The 12,622-nt window shown below is 45.2% G+C and overlaps 1 protein-coding gene across 4 annotated transcripts in view; it reads right to left on the bottom strand.

The window, feature by feature from the left end:
* Nucleotides 1–12,622, bottom strand: part of ADNP2 (ADNP homeobox 2) — a 36,573-nt gene that overhangs the window by 10,800 nt on the left and 13,151 nt on the right. The window contains exon 1 of one of the 4 annotated variants that reach the window (XM_079109152.1): nucleotides 10,242–10,288. The exons of the other annotated variants lie outside the window; for them this stretch is intronic. The gene's annotated coding sequence lies outside the window, so the exon portion shown is untranslated. Of the gene's footprint in view, nucleotides 1–10,241; nucleotides 10,289–12,622 lie in introns of those variants that run through there. 4 annotated transcript variants of the gene reach the window in all.

Genomic DNA, 12,622 nt, shown 5'->3' with positions numbered 1-12,622 from the left:
ACCCTGGGCACATTCCAGCGGTCAGCAGCAACACCCGGTGGGAGTGGGTGCAGTTGAGTTGTGGAGTGCCTGCTAGCAGGATCCTGGATGCAAGTCCAGGATCTAGGGTCCTAGGATCCTAGAAAAAGACCTATGGCTATGGAAACCAGAATACACTCAATCATGGGAAATCCATGTAAGGCTCAAAAAACCTGAAAAAAAGAAACTCCATGAACCCGAAAAGTTATGAACCACCTACTGTGAAAAGTAACACCTCAGAAGAGAGGAGCCCTTGCTACCTCTCCAAGAGGCTTTCCACTCAGAGACCAGCACTCAGCTCAGGACAGGGCCATTGTGCCCAGGGCGCACAGACAAGGAGGAAATAGCCTCACTCCACAGCGCCCGCCAAGCCTCAAAATGTGGGTGTGCCACCTCCTGGTCAACAGGAAAATGTGAAAGCCTGGGACTGCAGCAACCATGTGACTCCAAAAGTACAAAGCTCACCCACATGGGTGAGCACACTCCAGTCCCACACAAGCCAACAGCTTCTCTACACAACTTCCATCTCCAAGACGCTAATGCACCTGGGAGGGTGCCTGGGGCCTGAGACCCACAGAGTACACGTGAGCAGGGTTTGGGAAAGTGCACAACCTGAACAGGTACGGGGCATCAACTGCCACCCAGCGACACAAGACAGAGGTACATGAGAAAGGCAGTGAAGGTATGACTTGCAAGACCTGGGAAAGGAGCGCTATGCACACACACACACACAGGCATCACGTGCACACTGCACCAAGAGGCACACAATAGGGAGCCAGGGCCAAAGACTCTGAGGCCATGTGGTAGTCCAAGTTTCTCTTTCTAGGGAAATGATTACTTCTGTACAGTAATCTGTCTATAGTGCTCTTCTTGCAATCAAAGGTTGCTTTTAATATTGAAAAAAGGAGTTAAGACTTAAAATCAGCATATTACATTAATACAGCCACATCAATGTTTACAGTAGCTCACTTCACATTAGCTAGATTGTGGAACCAACCTAGTGTCCTCCAACAGATGAATGGATAAAGAAACTGTGTTATATATACACAATGGAATATTATTCAGCCAAAAAGAATAAAATTATGGCATTTGCAGGTGAATAGATGGAGCTGGAGAATATCATGCTAAGTGAAATAAGCCAATCCCCAAAACCAAAGGCTCAATGTTTTCTCTGATAAGTAGATGATGATGATACATAATAGGGGTAAGGGGGATAAGGGAAGCATGGAGGAATGGATTGTGTAGAGGGAATTGAGGGGTGGGGAAGGGACGGCTGGGGGGAGGAAAGATAATGGAATGAGACAAACATCATTACCCTATGTACGGGTATGATTACACAGTGTGACTCTATATTGGTGTACAACCAGAGAAATGAAAAGTTGTACCCCATTTATGTACAATAAATCAAAATTTAATTTAATTAAAAAAAAAAAAAAAAAAAAGGAGTTGAACCAGAGAATGATAATTAATACAACTGCTCCAACTGCACTGAGGTACACATATCAAGTCAACTCAGAAATAACAGCCAGGCATGGTGGCGCACAACTGTAATCCCAACAACTCAGGAGGCTAAGGTAGGAGGATTGCGAGTTCAAAGTCAGCCTCAACATAAGTGAGGAGTTAAGCAACTCTGACCCTGTCTCTAAATAAAATACAAAACAAGGTTGGGGATGTGGCTCTGTGGTTTAGTGCCCCTGGGTTCAATTCCTGGTACCCAACCCCAACCCGAAAAAAAGAATAATAACAAAAAGACAAGTCATCACCAAGGACTAAACCAGAAATAGAAGGCATTCTCACAGTTAAATGAAAACCTGCTGCAGCACCAGAAACAGTGAAGCCAGGGATTCAGAAGTGCCCAGAGCCATTATGAATTTATTATGGCCTTACACAAAGCAGAACTTCACTATTTTGGGGTGGGGATTGTGTCCCAGTGGTAGAAGACTTGTTTTTGTTAGCTTTATATTGCTATGACCAAAAGACCTGACAGGAACAAATCAGAGGAGAAAAAAGTCTATTTTGGCTCATGGTTTCTGAGGTTCAGTCCATGGTTGACCAACTCACAGCTCTGGTGCAAGGTAAAATAGAACATCATGAAAGAAGGTGCGGTGAAGGACAGCAGCTTAGGACATGGCCTCCAGGAAGCAGAGAGTACTCTGCCCACCAGGGACAAAAAGCAAAACCCAAAGACACACCCCCAGTGACCTACTTCCTCCAGCCACACCCCATCTGCCTACAGTTACCCCCTAGTTAATCCACGGATCAGACCATACCTCCCATAATATAATCAGTTTACATCTGAGAATTCTTGCTTTGTCTCACATGAGTTTTGGAGAGATACCTCATATCTAAACAGTAACATTCTGCCCCTGGCCCCAAAAGTTTATGTCCACCTCAGAATGCAAAATACATTCAGTCTATTTCCAAAAGTAACCAGTCTCAACAGTTCCAGCATTACCCAAAAATCCAAGACCAAATTCTCATCTGAAATTCAAGGCAAACTCATGGATGTTCTCCCCTAAAGATCAAAAGCAAGTCGCACACATCCAATATAGAATGGCACAGAGTAAACATTTCCATTCCACAAAGGAGAAAGAGGGGCATAAAAAAAAGAGATGGGACCAAAGTAAGACTGAAATCCAGCTGGGCAAACAAGTCCCGTAGCTACAAGTCCAGGATCTGGTGCCCAGGGCACTGTGCCGTTCTCTCCCAAGGGCTTGTGTAGCTCCGCCCTTAAAGCCTTGCTAGATGTGGCCCACATAGCCTCTCCTGGCTTGTTCCTGCAGCTTTCCTCAGCAGATGTGCCCTGGTACTGGCACGTCTTAATCTTGGGAGTCTCCCCTGCAGCTTCAGCTTCCTTCTCACTTTATGCATCACTCCTCTCAGGGGCAGCCCACAGGGACTCCAACCCTGAGGCACTGTGCCTGGCCTCCTAGGCCTTCCTTTGAATTCTCGGCTGAAGCCCCGTGCTCAACACCAAGGTTTACTATCATCTCAGGAAGTAGCCAAGCCTCCTGGGTCCACAGCTACTGCTTCTGCATGCGTAGGTGGCTGAGCACAGTCAAAAAACTTCTTAGGACCGGCTGTGCAAGCAGGATGCCCCTGGTCTCTTCCCAAAGGAATTTTTACTTTTACACCTTTGAGCCTGAAATGGGTGTGGTCTTGCCAATTCCTGAGATGCCCTCAAGCAATCTTTCCTATTGTCTTTGAGTAAAATATTTAGCATTTGTTTAGTGGCAGTAATGTCTTTAACAACCACACCTTCCCTAGCCCCAGTTTTCTGGTCAAACTGCAAATTTTTCAAATCTTTTCCACTTTGCTTTCTGCTCCTGATTATCACAGTACATTTGGCAAAAAGCCTCTAGCAGTATCCATGCCACCTCCCGAATGATGTGCTGCCTTGAAATTTCCTCCACCAGACTACTAATCACATTTTAAATTTGGCCTCACAAAGTCTCAGTACATGGATAAAATGCAGACAACTTCTTATCCAGAACATAACACAAATGGCCTCTAGTCCAATTCCCAATAGAGTCCTCCTCTGAAACCTCATGGGCCCGTATTTGCTGTCCACAATTCTATCAGCATTCTGGTCTAAGCTCCCACCAGAATCACCCACTAAGCTATGCCTACAATTCTAAAGCTTTACTAGCTTGCATCTTTTCAAAATACCCACCACCACCACCAAACCAGCTCCAAAGGCTTCTGAACCACAAGGTCAAGTTAGTCACAGCAAGACCCCACTTCTCAGTACCCATTTGTTTTAGTTAGTTTTGTGTCACTGTGCCCTAAAGAACTTCCAGGAACAATTTAGAGGAAGAAAAGCTTATTTTGGCTCACGGTTTCAAAAGTTCAGTCTATGGTTGGCCAACTGCATAGCTTGGGTCGAGGTGAAATAGAGCATCATAGTGGAACAGTGCAAGGAAGGAAAGCAGCTCAGAACATGGCTACCAGGAAGAAGAAAGAGTGCTCCGCCCACCAGAGACAAAATATAAACCCCATAGGCACGCCCCCCAGCGACCTACTTCCTCCAGCCACACCCTACCTAAATAGTTACCCCAATTAATCCACATCAGTGGATTAATCCACTGGTTAGGTCAGATCTCTCATGAGCTAATTATCTGCCTCTAAAAGTTCTTGCCATTTTCTCACATGAGCTTTTGAGGGACACCTCATATTTAACCATGACTGCTTGCATGGCATGCATGAGGCCCTGGGTTCAATCCCCAGCAAATCCCCCCAAAATCACCTTTTCAAAAGCACTACTACATAGGGACCCCCTGCAATACTGACTGTATGACAAGCCTGCAAGGGGTCTCCTGGAGATTCTGAACCAGAGGTCCTCATGCACAGTGGGAAGAAACGAGGAGCTGAGAGCAGCAGGAAGGAGAGAGCAGTGCAGTACTGGGATGCTGGAGCCACCAGGAAGCAACCCCAGGTTCCACAGCACAAGCAGAGCCTCACAGAGGCACTGCCTCTGCAGTGGCAAAGAGCCTGGGCTGTGCTGGACTCTAATAAGTTAAGAGCAAGCTTCGAAAGGCTTAAAAAATCCCAAGTGCCTTAAATATGTCCTAGAACAAAGCTCAAACTATATCTAAAGGAAACCACAAAATCCAAAAAATGTCAGTCACACAAAGCAGCAGCGAAGTCTAACCCAAACCAGGAGCACAAGGGATGACAGAAGACAGGAGTGCAAAGTTGGAGTGCAGCTAGTGGCAGAACAATTCCCTGTGTGCTAAGGTCCTACATTCAATCCCCAGGACTGGGGGGGAAAAAAAAAGGAAGGAAGGAAACACAAAGGCAATGAGAGAAATGAAAGCCCAAACTGCACCTGCTCAATGAAAAGGCGTGATCCACAGCGACAAGATGAACAGGTCAGACCCTGTTCAGGAGAAGCCCCGGGGCCTGGACACAGCAGAAAGGAGGAACCCAGGACTCCACAAGATGATCCCTGTGATGGGACTCTCAGAGACAGAAGACACACTGCCACAAAGCTTTCCAAACCCAGTGAAAACCATAAACCCTCAAATGTAAGCTCAGTAGATCCAGCAAGAGAAATACCAAGAAAACCAAACCAAGGCATGTCCTAATTCCAGAGCTGCAAACACAGAAGACCAAACATGACAGACAGCATACTAAGGGAGACGATGTCAGCCAGGAGATGGCAAAGTCTTTAGAACACTAAATGGAGAAAATATCTAGTATTCCACTCCTACAGAAACATCTTTCTACACAGAAGTTAAATTTTTCTTCAGAGAGAAAACACTGAATTAATGAAGCAGACCAACACTACAAAATATATTAAAAAAGTACTTCAGCAAAAGGAAATAACTCAAGATGGAAATTTACATTCACACAAAGGAATGAAGAGTACCAGAAAGGGCAAATGTGTGACAAATACAACTTTCTCCCCTTTTAACTGTTTAAAATAAAAACAATGCACAGTAAGAATTACAGCACATAGATGAAGAATTAAATGTACCGCGACAAGAAGGGCAGCTGGTGGGGATGATAGCAGGCTGTCCAGAGGTTCCACCACCAAACGTGAAGGTGGCAGCACAGTGTGTGACAGACAGGAACAACGCCCAGCCAGCAACAGAGGCATGGAAACATCTAATCCAAGAGGAAGCAGGAGCCAAACAGTGGGCAGACCAGGCAAGTCAAAACAAACTTGGGAATGAGATCTCAATGCAACCATGTCAATAATCACATCAAACAACAGGTCAGCAAACTCTGTGAAGAACCAATGAACCAGCTGTGTTCCAATGAAGCTTACTTATAGAAAGGGATAACAAGACAGATGTGGCCCCATTTGCCCACACCTGATCTAAATATTCAAAGTCAAGAAGTACACACTGTCAAACAGATAAGAAAGCAGATCCAATCCTGTGTGTACAATAAAAAACTCACTTTAAATAAAGCCATAGATTAAAGGTTAAAAGACAAAGGGAGGGGAACATTTGCCATGCCACCACTAATCAAAAGAAAGCTACAGGAGTTATATTAATATCAGAGCAGATTTCGGGGGAAAGATATTAATTACAGAAAGATACTTCATAATGACAAAGGGTTATGTGTATGCACTTAAAAGAATTTCAAAGTTTATGAAGCAAAAACTGACAGAAACTGAATCGGGTTCAAAATTACAGCTGAAGCCTCCAACATCTGTCTCTCAACACAGGGCAGAGCAAAGGAAGCCTGGACCAGCACCAGCCAACCTGACCAATCGACAACGGCCCCACCCTCCAAGGCCCACAGGTACCTGGCATGAAGCACACTGCAGTAATTCACACAAACTGGAAAAAACCACACAGTAAGAAAAATCAGAAACGTGAGCGCAAACGATGCTGAGCTCAGCATGAGGCTCAGTGCCAGAGCACACCTGGCTGGGTTCATCCCCAGTACCAAAAACACAAAGTATCTGAAAAACCCAAAATTTCCATGAATAAACACCATTGTAAATAATCTGTGGGCCAAAGAAGAAATCACTAAGGAAACTAGAGTATATTTCAAATCAAATGAAAAGGACAACAGAGTAAATCCAAGTAGGAGAGTTTCAGCATTAGGTATTCATAATAGAAAAGATAAAAGAAAATCTAAACTGCCACCTAAAAAAAAAAAAAATTAAAAAGCTAAACAAATGAACTCTAAACAGAAAAAAGGAAAACACTGAAACAAGAAAAATGACAGAAAAACACAGAAAGGTGGTGGCCCCAAGGAGAGGCGAAGACAGGCTGGACGTGAGCATCTCCCACCAGCTGGTCACAGGAGCCCCTCAGCGAGGCCTGAGTCTTGGGTACTTGAAACAAAAGGAGAACACACCGGCTGACAAAAGCTGCTCGGAACAGTAACACCTTTAAATAAATGAGGGTATTTTTATTACATCAGTATCTATTAACATTTTAGTTTTTATTACGGGCTTCATTTGCTAACAAATTCTCAGACCAGCAGAGAAACTAATAACTCCTGGGAAGGTCTTGACACCCAAAGGATCCGTACAGAAATCTCACTCTGGGCAACACACAGGCACACACAAACAACACTCAGCTCTCCCCCTTCGCAGTTTGTGACAGCTGTGTTTTGGTTAGTAGGCTACCAAATCCTGAACCTCCTCCATTCCCATGGGTGATAACATTGTTCAAGGGAGGGGCCCTCTACAAGGGGCTGAGGAGCATCAGAAGAGGTGGCAGGACTGAGCACAGTGTGCTCAGCACACTCACAAGGGCAGATCTTTCCCAGCCCCAGTTCTAAAAAGACAGCTGTTGCCAGGCACATTGGTGCATACCTGTAATCCCAGCAGGCTCAAAGCCTGGGCAGGAGGATTGCAAGTTCAAGACCAGCTTGGGCAACTCAGCAAGACCCCAACTCAACATAAAAAAGACCAGCCTCAGCAACTTACCTGTGGTCAGAATGTCAGATTTCCCATGAGTACTCTGGATAAAATGATGAAGGTAAACAAAACACATGAAGAGAAAATGCAAGTCAGATGCAGTGGCCATGCCTGTAATCTCAGCAATTTAAGAGGCTGAGGCAGAGGATCCTAAGTTTGAGGCCACCCTCAGCAACTTAGCAAGTCAAGATCCTGTCTCAGAATAAAAGAGCTGGGGGTGCAGTTCAGTGGTAGAGCACCCCACATTTAATCCCCAGCACCAAAAGAGAAAAGAAGAGCCAGATGTGGTGGCATGGATCTGTGATCTCAGAAACGTGGGAAACTGGGGCATGAGTTTCACAAGTTTGAGGCCAAACTGGACAACTTAAGACCTGTCTCAAAATAGAAATGAAAAGGGTTAGGGGCATAAGTCAGTGATACGGGACAAGCCTAGCATGCGTGAGGCCCTGGGTTTAATCCCAGTATCCCACAAAAAGAAAATTTCACAGGACTACCTTACAGCACTAAAATAAAATCCAGGGAAAGTCCATGTCACCTAACTCAGTGCTCTGGGGGTCAAGTCTGATTCCAGGGTATCAAGAATTTAAAAGACAGAGATCTCAAACTGCTACATGTTAGAGCTGAGAGTCGGAAAAAAGAGATGTAAAAACAGAATCAGGGGCTGGGGAGATAGCTCAGTTAGTAAAGTGCCTTGCAAGCACAGGGCCCGGGGTTCGATCCCCAGCACTGCCAAAAAAACCCAGAATCAAAGATTTACAAGTGTTTAACTAGACTAGTCAAGAATCATAAATAAAAGTGAGATTATCACAACTTCTCTTACAGAAATAGGGGATCTAAGGAGAAAACCAAAAACTCTACATAAACAAGATAAGCCAGATGAAGTACAAGGAGTCTAAGCACATGAATCACCTAAGCTGATTGAGGAAGAAATACAAAATGTTCAGATTTCTGTAACAAGAGATTGAATCAGTGATAAAAAAAAAAAAAAAAAAAAAAACTTTCTAACAAAGTAAAGTCCAGGACTAGGTGGCTTTACTGGCAAATCTTACAAAACATTTCAAGAATTAACACAATTCCTCTTAAAAAAAAAAAAAAAAAAATTTCCTAATTCACTGAAGCCAGCATTACCTGACACCAGAGCCAAATAAAGATGTCGCAAGAAAAGAAAATTACAAATATTCCTCACAAATGCAGATATCCTCACAAAACAATTACAAACCAAATCCAAAAGAGGGAAAACAACTGCACATGACCAGGTGAAGGTTGACCTAAGGAAGGCCATCACCGTGACTCACCATGTCAGCAGAACGCAGGGTACAAAGACAAGAGCACCTCAAGTGACACAGAGAAGGGATGTGACAACATCCAGTGCCTTCCACAATATATACTAGGTTCCCAGGAAACTTCCTCAACAGGATACAGGGGCTCAGTGACATTGTTTGACAGTGGAAGAACACCACCTTCCTGCCTGGGCACAGCAGCAAAACAAGAGTGCCCACTTTCACAGCCGCCACTGATCACAGCAATGCAATGAGAAAGAAAACATCCCATTGGAAAAGTAAAACCACTCATGGATGACATGATCTTATGTCAAAAAAAGTCACACCTTTGAAGAATCCACAGAAAGCCTCCAGGAGAAACAACAGATTCAGCAGGCTGAACGGTACATGGTCAACACCCAAAGATCAGTTGTTTCTGCACATCTGCAATCAAAGTGTGAAAAGGAATCAAGAACACAACTCCACCTAAAGGAAGAAAGGAGCCATAAGCTTCTGAAGGATTTAACCACAATTGGAAAGAACACTGGAAATTACAACGTGGAAAGACATCAAACACCTAAGTAAATAAGACAAGTATGTTCACTGGAAGGAAGGCAGTATCATTAAAATGTCAGTGATATCCAAAGTGATACACAACAGAATCCCTACTAAATTCCACCAGTCTTTGGAGAAATAGAAAGGAATTCCTCATATTCATATGAAATTACAAGAGCCCTACATAGACAAAACAATAAAGAAGACAGAAAAAAAAAAAAAAAAAACTGGACTCCTACTTTCGGCTTCAAGACTTACTATAAAGCTACAGAGATCAAACAGCACAGTCCTGGCAAGGAGAGGCACAGGGACCAATAGGATACAAGTGCCCAGAAATAAACTCACCCATGTACAACCAGCTGATTTTCAGTAAGGAGGCCAAGTCCATTTGAAGGAGGAAGAGTCTCTATAAATAGTGCCACAACAACTGGATATCCATATGCAAAGGAATGGAGATGGACCCCCACCTCACATCACACATAAGAACTAACTCTAAGCAGACCAACAACCTAACACAAGAGCCACAAAAATAAAACTCTCAGGAAAAACAGGAAAAAATCTTCATGACCTCATGAAGCAACAGATTCTTAGATATAATATGAAAAGCCATGACTGTAGTCCCAGTTGCTGCTCAGGAGGCTGAGACAGGAGGATCACAAGTTCAAAGCCAGCCTCAGCAAAAGCGAGCAACTCAGTGAGACCCTGTCTCTAAATAAAATACAGAAGAGGGCAGGGGATGTAGCTCAGTGGTTCAATGCTCCTGAGTTCAATCCCCAGGACCCCCCACCGCCCCAGCAAAAAAGAGAAAAGACAGACAAACTGGTCTTCAAATTTAAAACCTTTTGTGCACCAAAGGATGGTATCAACAAAGTAGGCTGGGGCCAAGCAGAGTGGCACACACCTGTAATCCCAGCTACTCAGGAGGCTGAGACAAGAGGATTGTCAGGTTCAAGGCCTGCCTGGGCAACCCAACCAGACCCTGTGAAAAGGGCTGGGATATAGCTCAGTGCTGAAACACTTACCAAGCATGCACATGGTCCTGAACTCAATCCCCAAAAACACCAAAGAACGCTGGGGATGTAACTCAATGATAGAGCTCAGCCTAGGAAGCACAAGGCCCTGGGTTCTATCCCCAGCACTGCAACGGAAAAAAAAGTAAAAAGACAACTTACAAAATGGGAGAAAATAGCTGCAAATCTTTTATCTGATAAGGGTTTAATATCCAGAATACAAAAAGAAATTCCTACAACTCAATAACAAAATGATAAACAACCCAGTTCAAAAACAAGTAAAGGGGCTGGGGTGTGGCTCAATGGTAGAGTACCTGCCAAGCTCACATTAAGGCACTGGGTTTGATCCTCAGCACCACAGAAAAAATAAAAATAAAGGTATTGTGCCCATTTACAACTAAAAAATTAAAAAAAAAAAAAAACAGGCAAAGGACTTGAATAGACATTTCTCCAAAATATACAAATAGCCAATAAGCACATGAAAAGGTGCTCAATATCATTTGTCTTCAAGAAGACACAAATCAAAACCACTACCAGATACCACTGCACACCCACCAAGAAGGAAAGGGAGGAAAGGAGAGGGAGAAGAAAGAACTGAAGAGCAAGAGGCAAAGAGGGCAGAACAGGTAGGAAGGTGGAGAAGGCAGGGAGTGAGGAAATGAACAGCCAAGACTGGCAACAGCATGAACCACCAGTGTCCTCAGGGGGAATGTGAACAAATGCAGCAGTTCCCCATAATGCTGAACAGAACTGCTGTGTGGCCGGCATTGCACTCCTACTTATTACCCAAAACAACTGGAAACAGAGATTGAAACTGATACTTAAAGGCCAAAGTTCACTGCAGTATCATCACAATAGCTAAAAGGTGGAATTAACTCAAACATCCATCAACAGATGACAGGATAAGCACAATGTGGTACATCCATACAAGGGAATATTACTGAGTCATAAAAAGGAACAATATTTTACAGAGGAAACTTGAAAACTCAAGTGATATAAGCCAGACACAAAAGGATCACTACATCCAACTCCACGAAATGAAGCATCTCTAGTAGGCAGTGTCACAGAAACAGAAAGTAGATCAGAAATCACCCAGGACTGGGGGTGTGGGGGTGGGGAGTTACTGCTCAATGGTTACATCTCTATTTCAGGTACTGAAAAATTCTGGAAATAGTTAATGAGGAGGGTTACAAAACATTGTGAACATAATGCATGCTAATAAACTGTACACTTAAGAATGGCTAAAATAAAAGCCAGGTGCAGTGGTGTGCACCTGTGGTCCCAACTACTTGAGAGGCTGAGTCATCCTACTGGAAGGATGGCTTGAGCCCAGGAGTTCAAGACTGGCCTGGGCACTACAATGAGACATCATCTCAAAACAAACGGAAGGAAGGAGGGAAGGAGGGAGGGAAGGAAGGAGGGAGGGAAGGAAGGAGGGAGGGAGGGAGGGAGGGAGGGAGGAAGGAAGGAAGGAGGGAGGGGAGGGAGGGAGGGAGGAAGGAGAAAGAAAGAAAGAAAGAAAGAAAGGAAGGAAGGAAGGAAGGAGGGAGGGAAGGAAGGAGGGAAGGAGGGAAGGAGGGAGGGAGGGAGGGAAGGGGGGAGAGGAAGGAGGGAAGGAAGGAGGGAGGGAGGGAGGGAGGGAGGGGAGGGGGGATGGAGGGAAGGAGGGAGGGAGGGAGGGAGGAAGGAGAAAGAAAGAAAGAAAGGAAGGAAGGAAGGAAGGAGGGAGGGAGGGAGGGAGGGAGGGAGGGAGGGAGGGAAGGAAGGAAGGAAGGAGGGAGGGAGGGAAGGGAGGAGGGAAGGAAGGAAGGAAGGAAGGAAGGAGGGAGGGAAGGAAGGAAGGAAGGAAGGAGGGAGGGAAGGAAGGAAGGAAGGAAGGAGGGAGGGAGGGAGGGAGGGAAGGAAGGAGGGAGGGAGGGAGGGAAGGAAGGAGGGAAGGAAGGAAGGAAGGAGGGAGGGAGGGAAGGGAGGAAGGAGGGAGGGGAGGGAGGGGAGGGGAGGGAGGGAGGGAGGGAGGAAAGAGGGAGGGGAGGGAGGGAGGGAGGGAGGGAAGGGAGGAAGGAAGGAGGGAGGGAGGGAAGGGAGGAAGGAAGGAGGGAGGGAGGGAAAGGAAGAGAGAAAGGAAGAGCCTGAAAAACAGAGTGACAGCCAGGGACTTGAGGTCTCAGCACACATGGTCCCCCTCCAAGACCCATTCTGAGGCTACTCTCTGCCTCCCCTCGGTGCCCCACCTCCTTCAGCCACCACTCCCCTATTCTGCTTTTACTTGGGACAGTAAACAAGCTGTCAGGAGGTCCAGATTCCACGCTGCCTCCTACGGGAGCCTGGTACAGATGCTGTGGGAAACAAGCGCTGGAAAGGAACATGAGCCATGGCATCGAGGGTAGGGCAAG

This window comes from Sciurus vulgaris (assembly GCF_902686455.1).
Source record: "Sciurus vulgaris genome assembly, chromosome: 13".
Lineage (NCBI taxonomy): Eukaryota > Metazoa > Chordata > Mammalia > Rodentia > Sciuridae > Sciurus > Sciurus vulgaris.
Note: the sequence above shows the minus strand (reverse complement) of the source record. Positions and strands in the feature narration are given on the sequence as shown.